This window comes from Chiloscyllium punctatum, chromosome 25, assembly GCF_047496795.1.
Source record: "Chiloscyllium punctatum isolate Juve2018m chromosome 25, sChiPun1.3, whole genome shotgun sequence".
Lineage (NCBI taxonomy): Eukaryota > Metazoa > Chordata > Chondrichthyes > Orectolobiformes > Hemiscylliidae > Chiloscyllium > Chiloscyllium punctatum.
In genome coordinates, this window is record NC_092763.1 from 38,878,071 (window position 1) to 38,901,563 (window position 23,493).

A 23,493-nucleotide genomic window follows, 5' to 3' on the forward strand; every position below is an offset into this window, starting at 1 on the left:
TTGAATAGGGATAGTTAACATGGTTTTGTGAAGGGTAGATTGTGCCTCATAAACCTTATTGAGTTCTTTGAGAAGGTGACCAAACAGGTAGATGAGAGTAAACCGGTTGATGTGGTGTATATGGATTTCAGCAAGGCGTTCGATAAGGTTCCCCACAGTAGGTTATTGTACAAAATGCAGAGGAATGGGATTGTGGGAGATATAGCAGTTTGGATCAGTAATTGGCTTGCTGAAAGAAGACAGAGGGTGGTGGTTGATGGGAAATATTTAGAGTGGAGTGCAGTTGTTAGTGGGGTAATGCAAGAACCTGTTTTGAGTCCACTGCTGTTTGTCATTTTTATAAATGACCTGGATGAGGGCATGGAAGGGTGGGTTAGTAAATTTGCGGATAACAGTAGAGTTGTTAGGTTACAGAGGGACATAGATAAGCTGCAGAGCTGGGCTGAGAGGTGGCAAATGGAGTTTAATGTGGAAATGTGTGCGATGATTGATTTGGGAAGGAACAACAGGAATGCAGAGTACTGGGTGAATGGAAAGATTCTTGATGGTGTAGATGAGCAGAGAGATCTTAGTGTCCAGGAACATAGATCCTTGAAAGTTGCTACTCAGGTTAATAGGGTTGTTAAGAAGGTATATGGTATGTTAGCTTTCATTGGTAGAGGGATTGAGCTTTGCAACCATGAGGTCATGTTGCAGTTGTACAAAACTCTGGTGCAGCAGCATTTGCAGTATTGCATGCAGTTCTGGTCACAGCATTATAGGAAGAATGTGGAAGCTTTGGAAAGGGTTCAGAGGAGATTTACTAGGATGTTGCCTGTTATGAAGGGAAGGTCTTACAAGGAAAGGCTGAGGGACTTGAGGCTGTTTTTGGTCGAGAGAAAAAGGTTGAGAGATGACTTAATTGAATTATATAAGATAATCAGAGGGTTAGATAGGGTGGACAAAGAGAGCGTTTTTCCTCGGATGGCGATGACTAGCATGAGGGGATATAGATTTAAATTGAGGGGTGACAGATATAGGATGGATGTCAGAGGTAGTTTCTTTACTCAGAGAGTAGTAGGGGCATGGAATGGCCTGCCTGCAACAGTAGTAGACTCATCAATTTTAAGGGCATTTAAATGGTCATTGGATAGGCATATGGACGAAAATGGAATAGCACAGGTTAGATGGGCTTCAGATTGATCTCACAGGTCAGTGCAACATCAAGGGCTGAAGGGCCTGTACTGCGCTGTAATGTTTTATGTTCTATGTTCTATGAGTGTAGGGCTCAGGAAAAGGTGTCCGCTGTGGACCTGTTACATTGATAGGCAAATTGCAGGAATCAAGGCAAGCTGGGAAACTCAAGTTGATGTGGGCCATGGCTAACTTCTCGAAGCACTTCATGATTATGGAGGTCAGAGCCACTGGTGGTAGTCATTTAGACAATTTGCATGTGTTTTCTTTGGTACTAAGATGGTAGTGGTTTTCCTGAAGCAGGTGGCAACTTTGGTTTGTAGGAAGGAGAGATTGAAAATGTCAGTGAGTCCCACAGAATCTAAGTGCACGGCCGAGAACTCCATCCAGGCCCTCACTCTCCTCGGGTTGACTCTCAGGAAGACCGATGTGATGTCTACAGCAGTGGCAGAGGGAACAGCCACAACTGGGGCTATCAGGGTAGGTGGCACCACACCACTGGCATTCTGCCCAAACTGAGCTTAGAAAGCATTGAGCGCATCAGGGAGGGGTGTGTCTTTGTCCGCTATCTTGCTCTGCTTTATTTTGTATCCCATTCTGTTGTTTAGGCCAAGCCACAGGTGGCAGGTGTCCATATGGTTGGCCCAGTAGTGCCTCTTGGCATCTCTGATAGCTTTGTGGAGATCATATCTGGATTTTCCATATAAGCTTGGGTTGTCCGACTTGCGTGCCACATGCCTGGTCTTTAGTAGGCAATAGGTTTCTTGGGTTCATCCAAATGCTTCTGGTTGGTGAACGCATGCATTGATGTCTTTGGTACACAGTCCTCCATGTATTTGCTAATGAAGTCCATGGTAGTGGTGGTGTAGGTTGTCTGGGTTGTCCGGTGAGATCTTGAATATTGTCCAGTCCACCGAATCTAAGCAGTATCGGAGAAACTCTTCCGCTGCCTCAGACTAGCATTGTGTTACTTTCTGTGAAGGATCCTCCCGTTTCAGCTTCTGCTTGGAAATTGGAAGGAGGAACATAGCATTGCAATTGGATTTTCTGAAGTATGGATGGGGTATGGAGTGGGGTGCATCTTTGATGGTTGTGTAGCAGTGGGCAAAGATGTTCCGTCCTCTAGTGGGGCAGGAGACATGTCGGTGGTATTTTGGCAGCACCCTGTGAAAGTTGACCTGTTTACAGTCGCTAGTCATGATGATTAGATTAGATTTAGATTACTTTACAGTGTGAAAACAGGCCCTTCGGCCCAACAAGTCCACACCGACCCGCCGAAGTGCAAACCACCCATACCCCTACATTTACCCCTTACCTAACACTACGGGCAATTTAGCATGGCCAATTCACCTGACCTGCACATCTTTGGACTGTGGGAGGAAACCGGAGCACCCGGAGGAAACCCATGCAGACACGGGGAGAATGTGCAAACTCCACACAGTCAGTTGCCTGAGGCGGGAAAGATGAGTAAGGCTTCAGGGAATTTCATCTCCAGAGATTTTGTAGCGATGTAAATTTCATCTGGAGCAACCTTCACTTCTGCCTGTGGTGATACGTAGACTGCTGTCAGGATGGTGGAGGTGAACTCAGGCAGCAGGTAGTAAGGTCAGCATTTCACTGTCTGATTGCTTGCCTGTATGTCATGTGCCTCTACTGGATGTTGATGAGCTACAGTCTACAGTGGGTCTTGGGGACACGTTAGCATTGACTTAGAGAGTGTTCAGATGGGGATGTAGGTATGGGCAGACAACGTGTCTGACCTAAAAGTGAGAGAATAGTGTTGCATATGCGAGGGAGTGTCAGTTATGCTGGCTATGTATCGTAGGTAGCGTGGTGTCATGGTAGCTGTGCCTCGACATTACTGGTAAGGAGAAAGTGAGGACTACAGATGCTGGGGATCAGAGCTTAAAAATGTGTTGCTGGAAAAGCGCAGCATCAAAGGAGAAGGAGAATCGACATTTCGGGCATAAGCCCTTCTTCAGGAATGAGGAGGGTGTACCAAGCAGGCTAAAATAAAAGGTAGGGAGGAGGGACTTGGGGGAGGAGCGTTGGGAATGCGATAGGTGGAAGGAGGTTAAGGTGAGGGTGATAGGCCGGAGAGGGGGTGGGGGCAGAGAGGTCGGGAAGAAGATTGCAGGTCAAGAAGGCGGTGCTGAGTCTGAGGGTTGGGACTGAGGCAATGCTGGATTGTCAGTGCTTGTTCAGATACACAGCAACCTTTAAAAGATGGTGCAGGCACAAGGAATGTCCGTCTTTCAGGGAATAGCCCAGCATTTGGCAAGTTATTCTGGGAATAGTACATGTTAAGATGGGGCTGGAATTGAAAGTGACAGACACCATATGAGCATGGTAGGTAATTAATGCAGTGAATTTAGTAAGATACAGCAACAGAACTGTCTGTCTTGTTATGAACAACCCTTCAAACTATTCAATTCTACTCAGACTCAGTCAAAAAAACCTAAGATTCAGCCCTATTTAACTGATTTAATGCTACACTGCCAGTTTCAATGCTCTACCGAGCTGCTCCCATATCTCATCCAGCTCTACCTCCAGCATTATTTGGAGATCATTCCTTACAGCTATGTTCAACTGAACTCCACAGGTTTGCCCTGAGATTGTAGAAGTGTTTAGTGGCCCCTGGAGCTGTTAAAAATTGTAATGTCTCTAGGAAGTTGGTGCATTACATGTTGAAGGACTTTGGCCTGGCCTCAAACATTGTGCACAGACCACTTACTCCCAGGCATGAGTGCTGTGTTTCCTTGTACAATAGTATGGCAGGGAGAATAGCAGAGGCAATACACAGCTTAAAAAAGTGCTGCAAGAAAGAAGAGCAAGAGAAGGGTTTTCAGCAGAAGGCCAAATCCACCAGGACTGTTCAGGAAATAACTGACCTACTCAAAGCCAAACAAGTTTTATGTCAAACCTTCAGTAAGGTTAACTTCACTGAAATCTGCTTCCTCCTGCACCCACAACTGTACCTTACATGAGGGCAAGGACAGAATTGCTGGATGTTGTGATGATGGTCATAGAATTAGAGAGACAGAATCATCGAGATCTTTCGCACAGAAAAGGGCCCGTGTCGCGCTGGTTGAAAACAACCACCCAGCTATTCCAATAGCCTTGTACACTTTGGCATCACAGATGCACATATGAACCTTTAGGTTATGAGGATTTCTGCCTCTACCACCCTGACAGGCAGTGAGTTCCAGGTTCCCATCACCCTCTAGGTTAAAAAGCTTTTCTTTGCATCCCTTCCAAGCCTCCTGCCCCTTCCTTTCAATCTATGTTCCCTTATTATTGATCCCTCCACCATGTGGAAATTTCTTCTCATCTACCCTGTCTATAATCCTTCATTTTATTCCTCTCAATTATATCCCCTCTCAGTCTCCTCTGCTCCAAGGACAATGACAACATGATAGCCAATCTCTCTTCATATTTAAAACTTTCCAGCCTAGGTAACATCCTGGTAAATCATCGTTGCACCCTCCCTCATGCAGTCACATTCCTCCTTTAATGTGGATTCCAGAACTGCACATAATCTTACTGCTGAACTAGACAAAACTGTGACAATAACTGCAATAGCTGAGATTTTATTCAGTGAGAAGTTTAAATACCCACCTGAATTGCTGCTGAAACTTGTCTCTTTCCCTTGTTAGTTTTCTGAGCAGTGAAATCATGTTTGAAGTGACTGTAAAGAGGTCAACCAGATGGATCTCACAGAATATGAGTTCCCTGATGGGGCTGTTAACATGGTCCAGTCAGAGAGTCCTGGCTGACAAATAGAAAGGGTGTGTCAGAGATACTGACACTCCAGGACCTGGCTCTGAATGAGGCAGTACTAAAGTCAAGGACTGTTCTGTGTAAATAAAGGGTGACTTGGTGACAGGATACTGGCCTCTGGGGGGTTGTTTCATTATTGTGCTCCAGTAATATTTGGAGCCAAGTCAAAATCAATAAAAAAAAACTTCCATAATGCTTCTTGGGGGCTTTAACTTAATTTATAATGACCCACCTGCATCCAGTTCAGTGATCCCTGATTTAGGTGAGTAGCTGAGGACTTTCTTTTCACTTAGTGGTAGTGCCCCTATGGCTGGATTGGGAGGCCTGGATTCAAGCCCTATCTGATCCAGAGGTGTGGGAAAACATCTCTGAACAGGTTAATTAAGAAAATTAGGTTATTAAAAAAAAGGTAGGTGAGTAGCTTTCTCACCAGCGTCCAGTCTGGTAAACTCAGATGTGGGAATGCTGGAGTTGAACCAACAATATCCATCACTCCTCCATGTAGTTTCAACCTGTCAATTATTAGGTGTTAAAACTTGTCTGATCATCACAAATCAGGATCAGTATTAACTCTTCTTTTAGTTCTATCCACTGGCCCTACCTTCTCCCTGATCATTCTCTTATTCCTCATGTATGAGTAAAATGCCTTTGGGTTCTCTCTAATCCTTTCTGCCAAGCCTTTTTCATGCCCCCTTCTGGCTCTCCTCAGTCCATTTCTGAGCTCCTTTCCAGTAAGCCTGTAATCCTCTAAAGCTGTGCTAGCTGCCTTCTTCCTTTTGATGAGAAGCTCCTCTGTTCACATACATTCAGTGCACAAATAACTTATTGGCAGTAAAATGGGGTTGAAGTTCTTGGGATAGATTAGAAGGAGGATGTTAAGGCATAGCTTTAGGATGAGCTAAAACAATGGGAAATCAGGGGTTTGCACATTTGAGGAACGTGGTCAGTGCCAGATGTAATTTCCAGATAAAGGGATAATTTGTTGCAATAAATTATTTTCATCCTGTCTCCACATAACTGGACTGGTTTTTCTCTTCTGCTTCTAGCAGTGTGAGACTACCCGGAGATCCGCATTGCACCCATCCTGACCCCACCTCCAATTATTATCTGTGCCTCTTATTCCTGTGGGTGAAAGAATACAACTAAAGCTGGGTAAATGTTACTCAATTAATATTAAAGGGCTACAGACGGGATTGTTTATGGTGGTTGTGTGAAGTTACACAGCGTTGCCACATCACTCTCTGCAAGGTGAACCTATGACAGAAGATGATCGACCAGAATGGGAGCAATTGTTGAGGTATGTTGAGATGGAATTTCAAGGTCAAATCAGCAGAAGTGAAGCATTATAATCCATTGTGAAGTGTAGTGAGATTTGTTGACCCACTATACCGTCCAAGTCTGAGGGCAATTTGCTAGAGAACATGTGAGATCTATCTTGATCCTCTTTGCTATTTGATGTGTACTGTAGTGCTTGATTGTATTAACCCTATTTATCACATTTAAATTCTGAGCATTAGAATTAAATTGTGCATATTTTATAGATTATATTACTGTTGTAACATTGGATGATAAAAATTATTGTTTTTTTATTTAAAATCATGGAATCTTGTGGTCTTATTTTCTTGGTCTAGTAAATCTGTTGGATCTCGCACTTTGTCCACTTCATAAAAAGGTTACTTGTCCTTGGATAGATTGCAACATAAATTTGACAGCGTATTCTGGGATCATAACATAATCTGGGGCTTTTCCACTGTTTGAAATCTCCAGACAAAATTAAGTGCTGAGATTTGCTGAGATGAAGGCTGATTAACATTTTCATGGTGAATTTTCCTATATACACTGATAATCAAACTGGCTTTGTGGGTCTCTTTGACTTTCTAGGAATGATTGGAACTGGGAAGGAGGTGGTTATGTGGAGATAAGGAAATTGCCAATCGCAGAGTGTGTTGAGCAGAGATACCAGCAGCAACAAGTATTTTTGAGGAGCTCCCAAATTTGCACATCCAGGCAGCCTCTCATTCATTAGCAAGCTTACTGCTTTCTCATTTGTGGACCCAACTGAAAGTTGTGCACATTAGGCTAAGATACTCTGTGATTTTCAACTGTTATCCTTCAGATAGTCAGCAGCAAAATATTAAATAACTTTATGACTTAACTTAGAGTCAGCAATAAATGATCATGCTGGACTCTGAATGGTGTCTTTCTTATTAATAATTTTCTCTGCTTCATGTAGACATAGTGTCAAAGAAATCTTAAACAAAATGTAGAAGACAATTCCCTTTTGTTTTAATCATTAAATTGCATTTGCGTGTTCAGATTAAAAAATTCAATTTACAACATTGCTTGTTTTGTAAAAATGTACTATATTTGTAAAGGTACATTACAGTGCAATTCAAATGTGTCAATTCACAGATTACTTTTGTGAAAACACTGCACTACTCTAGACAGTTTCACTCCACTTATAATGCATATTGCTCCCACATTTATATTACAAAAAACATGTTCTGACATATGTCACCTGAAGGGTTCAAGGCTTTTGGGATGCCATTCCAGGAGGTTTGTAAATTATCATTTTTATCATTTAGCATTTTCGGTAGCTGCCTCTGTATATTCCTCAGCAGGCAATCCTGGACTTTAGACTGTGCCAGGAGAAATTGAGCACTGCAGATGCTGGAGACCCGAAACGTTGATTCTCCTGCTCCTCGGATGCTGCCTGGTCTGCTGTGTTTTTCCAGACCACATTTTTCAACTTTAGACTGTGCCAGTCTGCAATGCTCTTGTCTTCCAAACAATGACAGTGACTTTTCATGCTGGCCTATTGTCATGAGGTTACGTGCAACTGTACGATCCAAAGTACACTTTGTACACTAAGTTTACTGCTCAGTAAAAATATAAAATAATGTTTATCTGTTATATTTACAGATTTATGGTACTTTCCATAGTCATCTGTAGCAATAACTGTGCTCTGTGTATTTAGATTACTTACAGTGTGGAAACAGGCCCTTCGGCCCAACAAGTCCACACTGCCCCACCACCCACCCATACCCCTATATTTACCCCTTACCTAACACTATGGGCAATTTAGCATGGCCAATTCATCTGACCTGCACATCTTTGGACTGTGGGAGGAAACCGGAGCACTCGGAGGAAACCCACGCAGACACGAGGAGAAGGTGCAAACTCCACACAGTCACCTGAGGCGGGAATTGAACCCGGGTCTCTGGCACTGTGAGGCAGCAGTGCTAACCACTGTGCCATCATGCCGCCCCATCGTGTAGAATACTCCCCTCATGATATTTTATATTTGAATTGCCTGCTATCAGGCATGTCTCAGCCCTATTTGCATGATAGAATCCCTATTTAAAAAGGCATGATCTAGAGATCTGAGTCATCTCCTTGCAAGTATCACCATTTTCCTCTAGTTAATGTTTGTTTGTGCCAAAGTGTGTGACCAGTAAACCTGGTGAGTGAGTAGTGGCAAGAGGAGCATATGGTGGATGTTATTAACCATGAACTTAAGAAACTCAGGGTTAGCCATGTTGTATGGTTATTAAAATTCTAGACCAATGTTTTATTCTGTGGTTAGTTCACATCCCTAATTAGGGAAGTCATGCAGTTATCATTGTCATGGCTGGTAAGGAAAATCGTTGAAATTGATAATTATAATAACGTATTGAAAATACATGACACAGATGCAAAGTCAAATAAATGGCTACGGCTATGCTCACACTTACAAGTGACAACTATTTTTACAGGTAACTGTAGACAGTAGCTGGCAATCTCATGATGCACCTCCGTATTTGTGGAAAGTTGCAAGGTTGCACTTTTTCTAAAGCATGGTGAAACACCATAATCAGAGTAAAATCTCATCTCATCATAACTGTGTGTAAAATAAGCAAGTCTGACTTCCCTAATTAGGGATGTGATCTAACCACTAAATAAAACATTGGTTTGGAATTTTAACAATGATACAATATTGCTAACCCTGAGCGTCCTAAGATCCAGGGTTAATAACACCCACCATATACTCACCTTGCCATCACTCACTCATTAGGTTTAATGGTGATACTTGCAAGGAGATGACCCAGATGTCAGTCAACCTCTAGACCTTGATTCATTTAAATAGGTATCTTGTCATGCAGATAGGGCTGAGTCATGCCTGATAGCAAGCCAGTTAAACATAACATATCAGATGTTGTATTCCAAACTCAGCAGCAGTTATTGTTACAGATGAACCTTGGAAAATATAAATCAGTAAATATAAGATAAACAATGTTTTATTTATACAGAGCAGTTATAAACCTGCATTCCAAAATGTGTTGTGATTAAAGAAATTTCGAAATTCCAAATGAAATAAAAAGGAAAAGTTCCGTAAGAAACTAAGCAAGTCTGGCAGCATCTGTGGAGACAGAAATAAAGTTGCTATTGACTGAACAGGTTAGACTTTTATTCATTAAAGCTTAGAAGAATGAGTGATGGTCTGATTTTCTTTGTTTCTATGTTTCTATGATTGATACAGCAAGATTCCCTGGTAAGTAAAATGAAACAAAGAACTGCAGATGCTAAAGATCCAAAAAAAAATCAGAAATTGCTGAAAAATCTTAGCAGCTCCGCAGCATCTGTGAAGAGAAAACAGAGTTAATGTTTTGAGTCCAAGTATCATGGCACTCAAAATGTTATTACTATTTTCCCTACACAGACACTGCTAGAGCTGCTGAGATTCTCCAACAAGATTCTAAGTGGACTTAATGGAGTAAATCTTAAGAAAATGTTTCCATTACTGCGGAATCTTAAACTATGGGACATTGTTACGGAATAAGGGGATTCTTATTTAAAATGTAGATGCAAAGGAATTTCTTCTCCAAGAGAGTAGTGAATTTCTGCAGTTCCTGAGCCCAGAGACTTGTGGAGCCGAGGCCATTGAAAGTACTTAAAAAGGAGGTTAGGTAGATTTTTGAAATATTGGGGAGTTGATGGCTATGAGGAGATAACACAAGAGGTAGGCCTCTTAGTTAATGGGTAGGCAGGAATGAGAGGCTGAATAGTCTACTCCTGTTCCTATTTCTTACTTTCTTATGCCCAGAGAGCCTTGAGTGCACTTATACAAGGACCATCAAATGTGCAGGTACAACAAGCAATTAGGAACTCAACTGGTATATTGAGTTTTATTGCAATGAGTTTGCTGTAGAAATATAAGAAAGTCTTACTACAATTGTATACAGCTTTGGTGAAACTACACCTGCAGTGGTGTTGTCTCTATGTCTAGGCCCTCAAATCTTGCTTCACCATTCAATAGACTCAAAGCTGATCCAATTACTCCACATTCCTTCCTACCTATGATAAATTTTCAAACCCTTGTTTATCAAGAATCATTGTCAAATTGAACAACCATACCTTTGGTTACTTCATCCAAGTCTTTTTTTATAAACAGTGAACCAGTAAAGCCCCAATACTGACCCCTGCACATAAATGGACGTCATTCATGGAGGTTGGGAGACTAAAGCAAATGACTGTGTTATGGAACCCATGTTATGCAACCTCTAACTGAGGTCAACCTTAGATATGATACAGCCCAATCTCCAACCAGGTCCATCACAAAGCAAATGCTTTATGTTTGGAATGACACAGGGTCCTTGCGGTACACCCTAGACAGAATGTGCTGTATAATCCCAGTATGCTGTGCTGTGCACAACTGGCACAGGGAAAGAACAAATGTTATGGAGAATGAAGAGCTGGGAGATTGCTAACAGTTTTCTGAGGAGGAAGATCAGAACATTGTGCAGGAACAATATCAGCTTCACAGTGGTAGAGCAATTCACTGTCAGGCACAACAAACCAGACACAATTGACAACTGCTTCCAATAGAACTGAGTTGGGAGAAGACATCATTCATTAACTGTAAACTTATTGTTGCTCAAAAGGCAAACAGACCATTTTAGGTTCAGATGCAAATGCAATTTCTTTGTTTGTACTTTCTTCACTTTTCTGTTCTTTAATAAAAGTTAATTTTTAAAAACTCTTTGTAGTTTTCCAACATGGGATACTCAATGACAAGATGTAATACCCCGAAGGGTATTAGCGAAAGGGTAGTGGTCCAAAGGATGTGTAGCCCAGGAGTTTCAGTTTTGTAACTGCAGCTGATTTCAAGTGCCAATATAGATACAAATGCGATAATTTATTTTCAATGCGCTATCTATGTGCCCTCAGACGGTTTCCTTCCCACTATATCTCCTGTGAAAGGCAATTCCTGGTTCAAAGTGTTTGACCTGATGCCCAGTTTTAAAAATGGTGCCAGTAGTGGGAAACCTGGAATTCCCAACACAGTGAATGGTAGTGAGATAACTACTCTACAATTCATGGAGTGAAACCCTTCCTTAAATTCTTCAAAGTTGATACAGACGATTTTGACAAAATTCGGCCAGAGTATCTAAATACATCTCCCCCTCCCCTAACCACTACTCCAAAAAAGCATTGTCTATGTTATTCCTTGGGATGGTCAGTAGAACCACCAGCTGGTAAAGAGGAATGCCAAAGGAGGCAGAGGTGATGGGGTGGTGGTCATTGACAGAGAAGGGCAAATGGAGGTCAGGGTCAAGGAGGAGGTTACAGCAGCCAAGGAGGAACTCGTGCCAATAGACAAGCTGGACGAGGTCACAGTGCTAGAGGAAAACGTAACAGAGGCAGAAGAGCTTGAGGTTGAGTAGGAACAACAGAAGAACAGGTGAGGAACAGGAGTTTGGGTTGACAGAGGAGCAAGAGTTTGAGGCAGCAGAGAGTCAGGAGGAATTCAAAGTGATAAAGTAACTGATGTGGCATGGGAGCTAGAGGAGATCAAGATGGTACAGGAGGTTGTTGAGGTGGCAAATGAGTGGTTCGGAGTTATGGTAGTATAGGAGGGTGCAAGGCAGTATAGGAGCAGGAACAGATCAAGTCAGCACAACAGCAGGAGGAGGCTGAGAAAGTGAGTTGACCAAAACAGTGCACATCACCTTTGTAGGATTCATGAGATAGTGCCACAAAATAGATAAGTGCCAATAATGAGTGAGTTGGTGTTCAAATCACCATCTGCTCAAATGCAAGATGGCCATCCAAGATTTAGGATGATTAGGGTCAAGGAGTGGAAGGCAAGCAGCTAATTACAAACCATGGAAATCTGAGTTCAGATTGCTTTTACAGTTCTTTTCATTTTTATGGTCTTTATTGTTTTTTAAGTTGTTGTCAGTTTTATGGATTACATAGCTTTTTATGGATTTCACTGTTGTTATAGTTTATTATATGTTATAGTTGTGAGTTGTATGGTTTTTATACTTTTATTGATTTATAGGTTGTATACCATACAGATTGGAAAGAATTATAATGCTAAATGAAAACATTGATACACCCAGATCTAACTTGCCATGCTTTATCAATGCTTTTTACCTGTGCATGTCGCTGATTGTTTTCAATGTACTTCATGTGTTTAGAACCTTTATTGATGCTTTTGAGAGCTTCATTTAGAAAGCTTTGAGAACTCCTGATGCCTTAATCAAAAGCTTCTGGATATCTTTGCGGGCTTGGTGATTTGACATCAATGGGCTTATGCAGTGTCTAAGATGCCTAAACAGCACTGCAATTTCTTTGAGTGCTATCATTGAGAGCAAAAAAATAATATTGACGAGTCGAATAGATTTTTGATTCAGGATAATTGACTCATATGTTCTGAATTATTGTGCCTTTCTGTGTTCTGCACATTTTTGACTAAAGAGAAAATCAAATTACCGTCCTGCGTCTCCAGCGTCTGGATCCTATCCTTGGAGGAACTGGTATCAGTTTCCACCACTGGGACTCTGTGTTCTACCTCATTCGTCCTTTTCTCCAGAACACCCAGCTGCTGTTCATACTTCTGCAGCATGATAGAGATCGGGGCCAGCTTCTCCTCTATCTGCTGACCCAACATCTTGCGGGATTTTGTGAGTTCCTTCACCAAGGCCTGTTAAGAAACCGAGTCCAAGGATTCTGCAGGATGGGCCATGGGCCTGGCCTCAGATGCTCCTCCTCCCTTCTTCAGCATCCCTGGACAGTGAAAACCAAGTTGAATTTTAACAGTTTCCTCCATGACCATCCCAGAGTCCCAGGATATTGTGGTCGTCCGGGTAGGGCAGGTTAAAAGTTCGACCCACTTGCGCTGCGGTGTGGAGTTTTGCAATCCCATCACCACTATCTTGGATCCCCAGAGGTATTTTCTTAATAAGGAGAGGCTAGAAGTCAAGGGGGAATGAAGAAATATGAAAGTTCATGTACAGAAATCACCAAGAATGCCATTCAATCACCACAGTTAGAAAGGCAAATGGAATACAAACATTTATACCAAGAAAGCTGAAATGAAAAAGAGAGGAAGCAATGCTTCAGTTGCACAAAGATTTGGTCAGACCTTATTGAGTATGTTGCATTATACTTCAAGCATTGAACTTCAAATGGGTAAAATTGGCCTTAGAGAGGAAAGGTGCAGATCATAAAAAAATTGAAATTGAAATTGTCTTAGATTCCCTTAAATTAAGGAGGTTGAAAGGTAATCAATTTGAGGTCTTTATGATGAGAAAGGGATTCAGTAGGTATGTAATAAAACTACTTAGCAAACTAATTTTATAATTAGAAATAAGCATTTTCAAAGAGTAAATTTTAAAAGCACACTTACTTTTACAAAGGGGTGTGCAAATCTGGAATTCTATCCTTAAAAAAAACTGTGGAACATATCTTAGTTAGAACTTTCAAGACTGAATGGATAGATTTTTGTTATGTAAGGCTATCAAGGACATTGTGCTGTATGTCAGCCATCACTTACTGAATGGTTGAACAGGTTTGAAACTGAATGGTTTACTGTTTGGCAACCTCTCTCGAATCTAGTCATCTTGTGATTATATATTCTGTCGACATTGAAAGTCAATGGCACAAACTAGAAAAGTGAAACTAATTGCACTGCTACTCAATCTGTTACCAAAACACAAGAAAACATGATAAAGTCTATTTGAGTTACATTAAAACTACTTCAGAATACTTACTTACCATTAACTCCTTCCCATAAAATACTATTGGAATACCAGCCTACAAAACATTGAATAATGTTAGATAGTTCTAATCATCCATAACCTAAAATACCATTACAACAATATTTATCCTTCCATTTTGCTGTGATCATCTTAAATTGCTACCTTGAAGTCTATTTCACACAATTATCATTCCCAGAAGTATTTTCTGATATCAGACCAAATGTGCCTCGAGTGGAATACAATAGTGTACCTTATAAAATTTCTTCCATTTAAACTGGAATTACAGATTTGTCTTTTCCAATTTGTCTTTCCAGTCACTTCATTTTCACACATACTTCCTCAAGAGCAATTCTTAAATGTCACTGCCAAAGGTGAGTGGCCAGCGGAATTTATTGAGGACTGGTTGCCAAAATTCCGGCAGAGTTTCAGAATACCTTAGATGGATCTGTACATCTCTTTGACACATTGGAGAAGTCAAGAGACTTTGTGGACAAATTAACTTAATCTGAACAATTTAGTATTTGGTGTTGTTTGGATATGTCTTTGTCTTTTGTTTTAAAAAGAAGAGGAAGTATGGTTGGGGCTTTCTTTTCATTTTTTTTATTGGTAATAATCTGGTCTAAATGATGTATGATGGCAGTTGAAATGTGTACTATCAGTTTCTAAGTTGTTATACCAACAGATAGGTGGGGTACCTACCCTTTTTTTTCAAAATTTCTTTACTCACATTGTTATTCCATGGTGTATTTTCTTTCTTTTCTGCTTGTGTTTGCGGTGCAGCTCTAGCTAGGAGGACGGAAAATGGTTGGGGTGGCTAGATGCCTATTTTCAGGCAGTTTACACCCGACTCAGGTATTTAAATGCCTGGGCTGCAGTATTGGCAGCAGGATGGGAAGTTGAGTTTTGGGAAGTGTAGTTGCCCCCTTTGGGCAGGGGATGTGTTCTCCTGTACAGCACTTGTGCTTTATATGTTGGTTTGTTTTTTTTGGGTTTTTGTTTGTATATAGTCTTTGATAGCTTTGTAGGTTTGTTAATTGCAGTGGTTTTAGGTCATGCAGTTTTATGTTCAATGGATCTTGCAACACTAAGGCTCAGAGATTTGTAATTCCAGTTTCTCCCCTCTAGAATCTAAATGTTACTGCAGAAGGTTATGGCCAATGACTTGATTAAATGGTGTACCTGGAAGATCAAGGGGATTCACTCACGAATTAAGAAGAAGAAGGTAGTTTTGAGTCTTAGAAAGGAAAATGTGGATATTGCTTTGTTACAGGAGACACATGGATGATTGGGAGCATTTGAAACTACAGCAGAACAGCTTTGATCAGGTCATCTTTTAATACTAGAAGTAGGAGAGTGGCTATATTGGTTAGGAGGAGTCTCCCATTTAAGTTTCTAGAGTGTGTTAAAGACACACCGGGATGTTTGTAATTCTGAAAGCCCTGATAAACAGGGAAGAATATGGTGCTTAAATGTTTATTGCCCTCTGGCCCATCCTCTCAAATTTCTGGTAGATGTGTTCTCTAAACTGATCAGTCTCGAGTCCCAGCATATCATTACAAGGGGAGATTTTAATAGTCTCGTGGAAACCACAGTAGACAGGCTGCCCAAAGGACCTCCAATATCCTCTGTACAAACTAAATAATAATTTGATCTGTGTGGGAAGTTAGGGTTGGTGGACGTCTGGAGATGTCTCCACCCTACAGGCAGGGATTTTACGTTTTTGTCCAGTTCACACAGACGTCACAGCAGGATTGATTTTTTTTTCTGACCACTGTGGCAACCCTGGACTTGGTGGCATCTTGTACGATTGGTAATATTACCATCTCCGATCAGTGTATCTGTTGGTTAAGATTAAGGACTTTACAGTAGGCCTGAGGCACTGGCGAATGGATCCCTTTATCCCTTTGTGTGGAGTACTTCTCCAGGAAATTTCAGGCGTTCCTAGATGTTAACTCAGGCTCAGTTAGTAGCCCGTCCATCATTTGGGAAACTGCCAAAGCCTATGCCGGGGTCAGTTATTTTCTACTCTGCCAGTAGGAAGCAGCAGAAGGGTGAGCAGCAACATCTCCTCGAAGCATGGTTGAAGGTAGCCAAGAAGGCTTACTTTGACAGGCCCTCATTGGTGAAACTACAGAGGATTAAGGTGTTGAAGTCTGCATTGAATTCCGTGCTCAAGGAGACAGCAAAGAAGGAGCTTACTTTCGCAAAGCAAAGTTATGTGAGCATGGTGACAAGCTAGGTACGTACCAAGCATATCTTGCCAGGAAACGGAGCACCCCTCAAGCCATACACTCATAGAGTCATAGAGATGTACAGCATGGAAACAGACCCTTAAGTCCAACCCATGCAGACCAGATATCCCACCCCAATCTAGTCCCACCTGCCAGCACCCGGCCCATATCCCTTCAAACCCTTCATATTCATATAACCATCCAAATGCCTTTTGAATGTTACAATTATACTAGCCTCAACCACTTCCTCTGGCAGCTCATTCCATACACAGCTCATTCACCCTCTGCATTAAAAAGTTGCCCCTTAGGTCTCTTTCATATCTTTCTCCTCTCACCCTAAACCTATGCCCTCTAGTTCTGGGCTCCCCGACCTGAGGGAAAATACTTTGTCTAGTTATCCTATCCATGCCCCTCATAATTTTGTAAATCTCTATAAGGTCACCCCTCAGCCTCTGATGCTCCAAGGAAAACAGCCCCAGCCTGTTCAGCCTCTCCCTGTAGCTCAGATCCTCCAACCCTGGCAACATCCTGATAAGTCTTTGTTGAACTCTTTTAAGTTTCACAACATCTTTCCAATAAGAAGGAGACCAGAATTGCACGCAATATTCCAACAGTGGCCTAAACAATGTCCTGTACAGCTGCAACATGTCCTCCCAACTCCTGTAGAAGAAAGTGAGGACTGCAGATGCTGGAGATCCTGAAGAAGGGCTCATGCCCGAAACGTTGATTTTTCTGCTCCTTGGATGCTGCCTGACCTGCTGCGCTTTTCCAGCAACACAGTTTCAGCTCCCAACTCCTGTAGTCAATACTCTCACCGATAAAGGAAAGCATACCAAATGCCTTCTTCACTATCCTATCTACCTGCGACTCCACTTTCAAGGAGCTATGAACCTGCATTCCAAGGTCTCTTTGTTCAGCAACACTCCCTAGGACCTTACCATTAAGTGTATAATTCCTGCTAAGATTTGCTTTCCCAAAATGTAGCACCTCACATTTATCTGAATTAAATTCCATCTGCCACTTCTCAGCCCATTGGCCCATCTAGTCAAGATCCTGTTGTAATCTGAGGTAACCCTCTTCGCTGTCCGCTACACCTCCAATTTTGGTGTCATCTGCAAACTTACTAACTGTACCTCTTATGCTCACATCCAAATCATTTATATAAATGACAAAAAGTTGTGGACCCAGCACCGATCCTTGTGGCACTCCACTGGTCACAGGCCTCCAGTCTGAAAAACAACCCTCCACCACCACCCTCTGTCTTCTACCTTTGAGCCAGTTCTGTATCCAAATGACTAGTTCTCCCTGTATTTTGTGAGATCTAACCTTCTAACCAAACTCCTATGGGGAACCTTGTCAAACACCTTACTAAAATCCATATAGATCATGTCGAGCACTCTGCTCTCATCGATCCTGTTTGTTACTTCTTCAAAAAACTCAATCAATTTTGTGAGACATGATTTCTCACGCATAAAGCCATATTGACTATCCCTAATCAGTCCTTGCCTTTCCAAATACATGTACATCCTGTCCCTCAGGATTCCCTCCAACAACTTGCCCACCACCGACATCAGGCTCACTGGTCTATAGTCCCCTGGCTTGTCCTTCCCAGCCTTTTTGAACAGTGGCACCACGTTTGCCAATCTCCAGTCTTCTGGCACCTCATTTGTGACTATTGATGATACAAATATTTCAGCAAGAGGCCCAGCAATCACTTCTCTAGCTTCCCACAGAGTTCTAGGGTACACCTGATCAGGTCCTGGGGATTTATCTACCTTTTTAGGACATCCAGCATTTCTTCCTCCGTGATATGGACATTTTTCAAGATGTCACCATCTACTTCCCTACATTTTACATCTTCCATGTCCTTTTCCACAGTAAATACGGATGCAAAATACTCATTTAGTATCTCCCTCATTTTCTGCAGCTCCACACAAAGGCTGCCTTGCTGATCTTTGAGGGGTCCTATTCTCTCCCTAGTTACCCTTTTGTCCTTAATGTATTTGCAAAAATGCTTTGGACTCTCCTTAATTTTATTTGCCAAAGCTATCTCATATCTCCTTTTTGGCCTCCTGATTCCCCTCTAAAGTATACTCTTACTGCCTTTATACTCTTCTAAGGATTCACTCAATCTATCCTGTCTATACCTTACATATGCTTAATTAAAAATCACACAACACCAAGTTATAGTCCAACAGGTTTAATTGGAAGCACTAGCTTTCGGAGTGATGCTCCTTCATCAGGTGGTTGTGGAGGATCCAATTGTAAGACACAGAATTTATAGCAAAAATTCACAGTGTGATGTAACTGAAATTATACATTGAAAAATACCTTGATTGTCTGTTGAGTTTTTCATCTGTTCGAATACCATGATAGTTTCACTTCTTTCATGTGTAAATCACAAAACATTTTTGTAAAGAAAGTTGCATTCTCAGGTTAACTGTAACAATTGGTGTTAGCCAGACAATATGTTGAAGGTATTAGCCCCCTGTGTTCTCTGTCTGTGCCATAATGTTTAGACTGATTCTAATCTAAAAAGTGAGATAACAGATTAGAATCAGTCTAAACATAATGGCACAGACAGAGAACACGGGGGGGGGCTAACACCTTCAACATATTGTCTCGCTAACACCAATTGTTACAGTTAACCTGAGAATGCAACTTTTTTTATAAAAAAGTTTTGTGATTTACACATGAAAGAAGTGAAACTATCATGGTATTCGAACAGATGAAAGACTCAACAGACAATCAAGGTATTTTTCAATGTATAATTTCAGTTACATCACACTGTAAACTTTTGCTATAAATTCTGTGCCTTACAATTGTGTCCTCCACAACCACCTGATGAAGGAGCAGCGCTCCGAAAGCTAGTGCTTCCAATTAAACCTGTTGGACTATAACCTGGTGTTGTGTGATTTTTAACTTCGTACACCCCAGTCCAACACCGGCATCTCTAAATCATGACTACATATGCTTCTTAACCAAACCCTCAATTTCTTTAGTCATCCAGCATTCCCTATACCTACCAGCCTTTCCTTTCACCCTAACAGGAATATACTTTCTCTGGATTCTCGCTATCTCATTTCTGAAGGCTTCCCATTTTCCAGCCATCCCTTTACCTGTGAACATCTGCCCCCAATCAGCTTTTGAAAGTTCTTGCCTAATACCGTCAAAATTGGCCTTTCTCCAATTTAGAACTTCAACTTTTAGATCTGGTCTATCCTTTTCCATCATTATTTTAAATCTAATAGAATTATGGTCTCTGGCCCCAAAGTGCTCCCCCACTGTTACCTCAGTCACCTGCCCTGTCTTATTTCCCAGGAGTAGGTCAAGGTTTGCACCTTCTCTAGTAGGTACATCCACATACTGAATCAGAAATTTTTCTTGTACCCGCTTAACAAATTCCTCTCCATCTGAACATTTAACACTATGGCAGTCCCAGTCTATGTTTGGAATGTTAAAATCGCCTACCATAACCACCCCATTACTTTTACAAATAGCTGAGATCTCCTTGCAAATTTGTTTCTCAACTTCCCTCTGCTATTCGGGGGGTCTGTAATACAATCCCAAGAAGTTGATCATCCCTTTCTTATTTCTCAGTTCTATCCAAATAACTTCCCTGGAGGTATTTCCTGGAATATCTCCCCTCACCACAGGTGTAATGCTATCCCTTATCAAAAATGCCACTCCCCCTCCTCTCTTGCTTCCCTTTCTATCCTCCCTGTAGCATTTGTATCCTGGAACATTAAGCTGCCAGTCCTGCCCATCCCTGAGCCATGTTTCTGTAATTGCTATGATATCCCAGTCCAATGTTCCTAACCATGCCCTGGGTTCATCTGCCTTCCCTGTTAGGCCTCTTGCATTGAAATAAATGCAGTTTAATTTATTAGTCCTATCTTGTCCCTGCCTGCCCTGACTGTCTGACTCGCTTCAGTTCTCACCTGTACCAGTCTCAGATTGATCTCTTTCCTCACTATCTCCCTGGGTCCCACCCCCCGACCTTACTAGTTTAAATCCTCCTGAGCAGCTCTAGCAAATTTCCCTGCCAGTATATTAGTCCTCTTCCAATTTAAGTGCAGTCTGTCCTTCTTGTACAGGTCACTTCTACCCCAAAAGAGATTCCAATGATCCAAATATGTGAATCCTTTTCCCATACACCAGTTCCTCAGCCATGCATTCATCTGATCTATCCTCCTATTCCTGCCCTCACTAGCTCGTAGCATTGGGATTAACCCAGACATTACTACTCTTGAGGACCTCCTTTTTAAATTCCTGCCTAACCCTTTGTAATCTCCCTTCAGAATCTCAACCTTTTCCCTTCCTATGTCATTGGATCCAATGTGGACAATGACCTCTTGCTGGCCCCTTTCCCCAGTGAGAACATTCTGCACCATCTCTGAGACATCCATGATCCTGGCACCAGGGAAGCAACACACCATTCTGATTTTTCGTTGCTGGCCACAGAAACATCTGTCTGGACCTCAGACTAGAGAGTCCTCTAACACAATTGATCTCTTGGAACCCGACGTACCCCTCATTGCATTTGAGCCAGTCTCAACACCAAAAACTTGGCTGTTCATGCTACATTCCCCTGTGAATCGATCTCCTCCTACATTTTCCAAAACAGCATACTTGTTTGAAATGGGGATAGCCACAGAAGACTCCTGCACTAACTGCCTACCTCCCTTACCCTTCCTGGAGTTAACCCATTTCTGTGACTGTATCTGTGACCTTTCCCCCTTCCTATAACTGCCATCCATCACATACCGTTGCTGTTGCAAATTCCTGATTGCCTCTAACTGTCTCTCCAAACGACCCACTTGATCTGATATGATTCACAACCAACAGCATTTATTGCAGATATAGTCCGCAGTAACCTATAAACTCTCCTTAAACTCCCACATCTGACAAGAAGCGCATATCACTCTACTAAGCGCCATTTTTGCTCCTTCCCAATCTACAGATCCAAAAAGTAACACTGTCTTATTCCTCTACAAAACACTGCTCCAGGTTAAATTAATTGTTATGGCTTATATTTTAAGTTTAATCAAGAGACATATCTCAAAAAACATAATCAAGAAAGAACCCACTCTACTCACTACTGCCGATTCTCTGTAGGCCACACTTAAAACAATAATTCATTTATCTGATTCTGTGCTGTGAACTTCGCCCGACAGTTCCTCCAAGATCAGTTATGAATTTCACTGTTTGTTAATTTTCCCAGATGCACTCCGATGTCCAGCGATACACGAATTCAAACAGCAAAGGTGGTAACTGTGCAGGTTCACTGTGGTGTCAGTTTCTTTCTCAATCTCTCTTCTGCACTGACCTCACTATGTGCTTCCTTTTGTCTGTTCTTCTCCCTTTTTAAAACTGTCGTTGTTTTTGACTTTTTTTTCTCTCAAAGTTCCAAAACATAGCATATGAAACAGTAATTGCTGCTCCTGGAATTCAAGGAGATCACCTCCAACACCTAAAATAACTTAAAAAAGGAGCAGCCAGAAATTTCTCCATTTTGGATTACCCAGAATCCTCTTCATTACATCAATTAGAGAAGGGTCTGGGAACCTAACATGTGATTCCAAAAAGATTAACATGGCACTCCGGAGATTTTACTTTAAGATATACCAATCTGAGGGTTATGAGGAGGGACGGGCCAAAGTGGAGTCCCTTTTCAAGGATCTGGAGCTCCCCGGGTGAGATTCCTGAGCAAGAGTCTTTTCTCAATACTCCCTTATCAGAGCAAGAGGTGCAAGAGGCTGTGAAGCAGCTTCAGAATGGAAAGGCACCCGGTCCTGATGGAGTTCCCAGTGAATCCTACAAGGAATTTAAAACATATTGTCAGGCTGATGCTCAACATGTTCAATGACTCATGCACTCATGATCGTCTCCCGCCATCTTTGAGAGAGGCCAATATTTCGCTTATTCTTAAAAAAGGGAAGGTCCTGGAGGACTGTGCTTCATACAGATCCATTTCACTCTTAAATGTGGACTTAAAAATCCTCTCTAAGACTCTAAGGCTGGAGACTGTGTTACCTTCTATTGTTAAAGAGGACCAGACGGCTTCATAAAGGACCGCAGGTCCTCCAATAATGTTAGGAGGCTGCTTAATGTAATTCAAGCGTGTCAACAACAGTCAATACAGGGATTAGTGATTTCTCTAGATGCAGAGAAGACATTTGACCAAGTTGAGTGACTGTACCTTTTTTTATACCCTGGAGCGGTTTGGCTTGGGAGAAGCCTTTATAAGATGGGTAAAGGTTCTCTACAGTGACCCTCTCGCTGTGGTCATCACCAATGGGGTACAATCAAGCAATTTTAACATTTTTAGGGGCAGCCAGCAGGGCTGTCCCCTTTCGCCATTGCTTTTTATGTTGGTGATTGAACCATTGGCGGAGGCCATTTGGAGGGATCCCAAAGTATCAGCTCCAGAAGTGGGGTCAAAGTTACATAAGATTTCATTGTATGTGGTCGATGTCCTCATTTTTTTGTCAAATCCAGCAGTTTTGGTGCCTCGCCTGATACAATGCATCTGCACATTCAGCACCTTTTCGGAGTACAAGATTAATTTTGCAAAATCAGAGTCTATGCCTATGGGTGGTCTTACGAAGGTGCTAAGCTTTGATGGCGAATATCAATTCCTGTTTAGGTGGTCACATGAGGGTTTTGTGTATTTGGGCACATTCATTACTCCAGTTCTGGATCGGTTGTTCAAAGCTAAGTTTGTTCAATTATTTGACAAAATCAAACAAGACCTTCAAAGATGGGAGGCGCTGCTGGTCTCATGGTTGGGTTGGACAGTGCTTATTAAAATGAATATTCTCCCCTGTTTGTTGTACTCTGTATGGATGCTCCCCCTGATTTTTGATAAGCAAACGTTCAGGAGACTGAACGGTTGGTTCAGCTCCTTTATTTGGCATCGTAAGCAGCCCTTTATTAAATGAACTAAACTGAAATAACCTCACAGATTGGGGTAATGGATCTCCGGTACATTAAAAGCTATCAACTAAGCTTGTTTTTCGCTTACGTAAGTGATTGGGCTTGTGGGAACCCTCTTTCAATATGGTTAGATATCGAAACCTCTTCAGGCTGGGTGCTCCCTCAGTAGCTTGCTGTTTTTGGACAAAATGAAGACAGTTAGGAAATATTGCCATAACCCAGTAGTTATCAGTACTGTTAAAGCATGGAGGGCAATTCGGCAGAGGGAAGGCACTATTGGAAAAACGTCTTCTTTTACACCTATAGTATGTATGCCGGGTTTTTAGCCGGGAATGATAGATTCA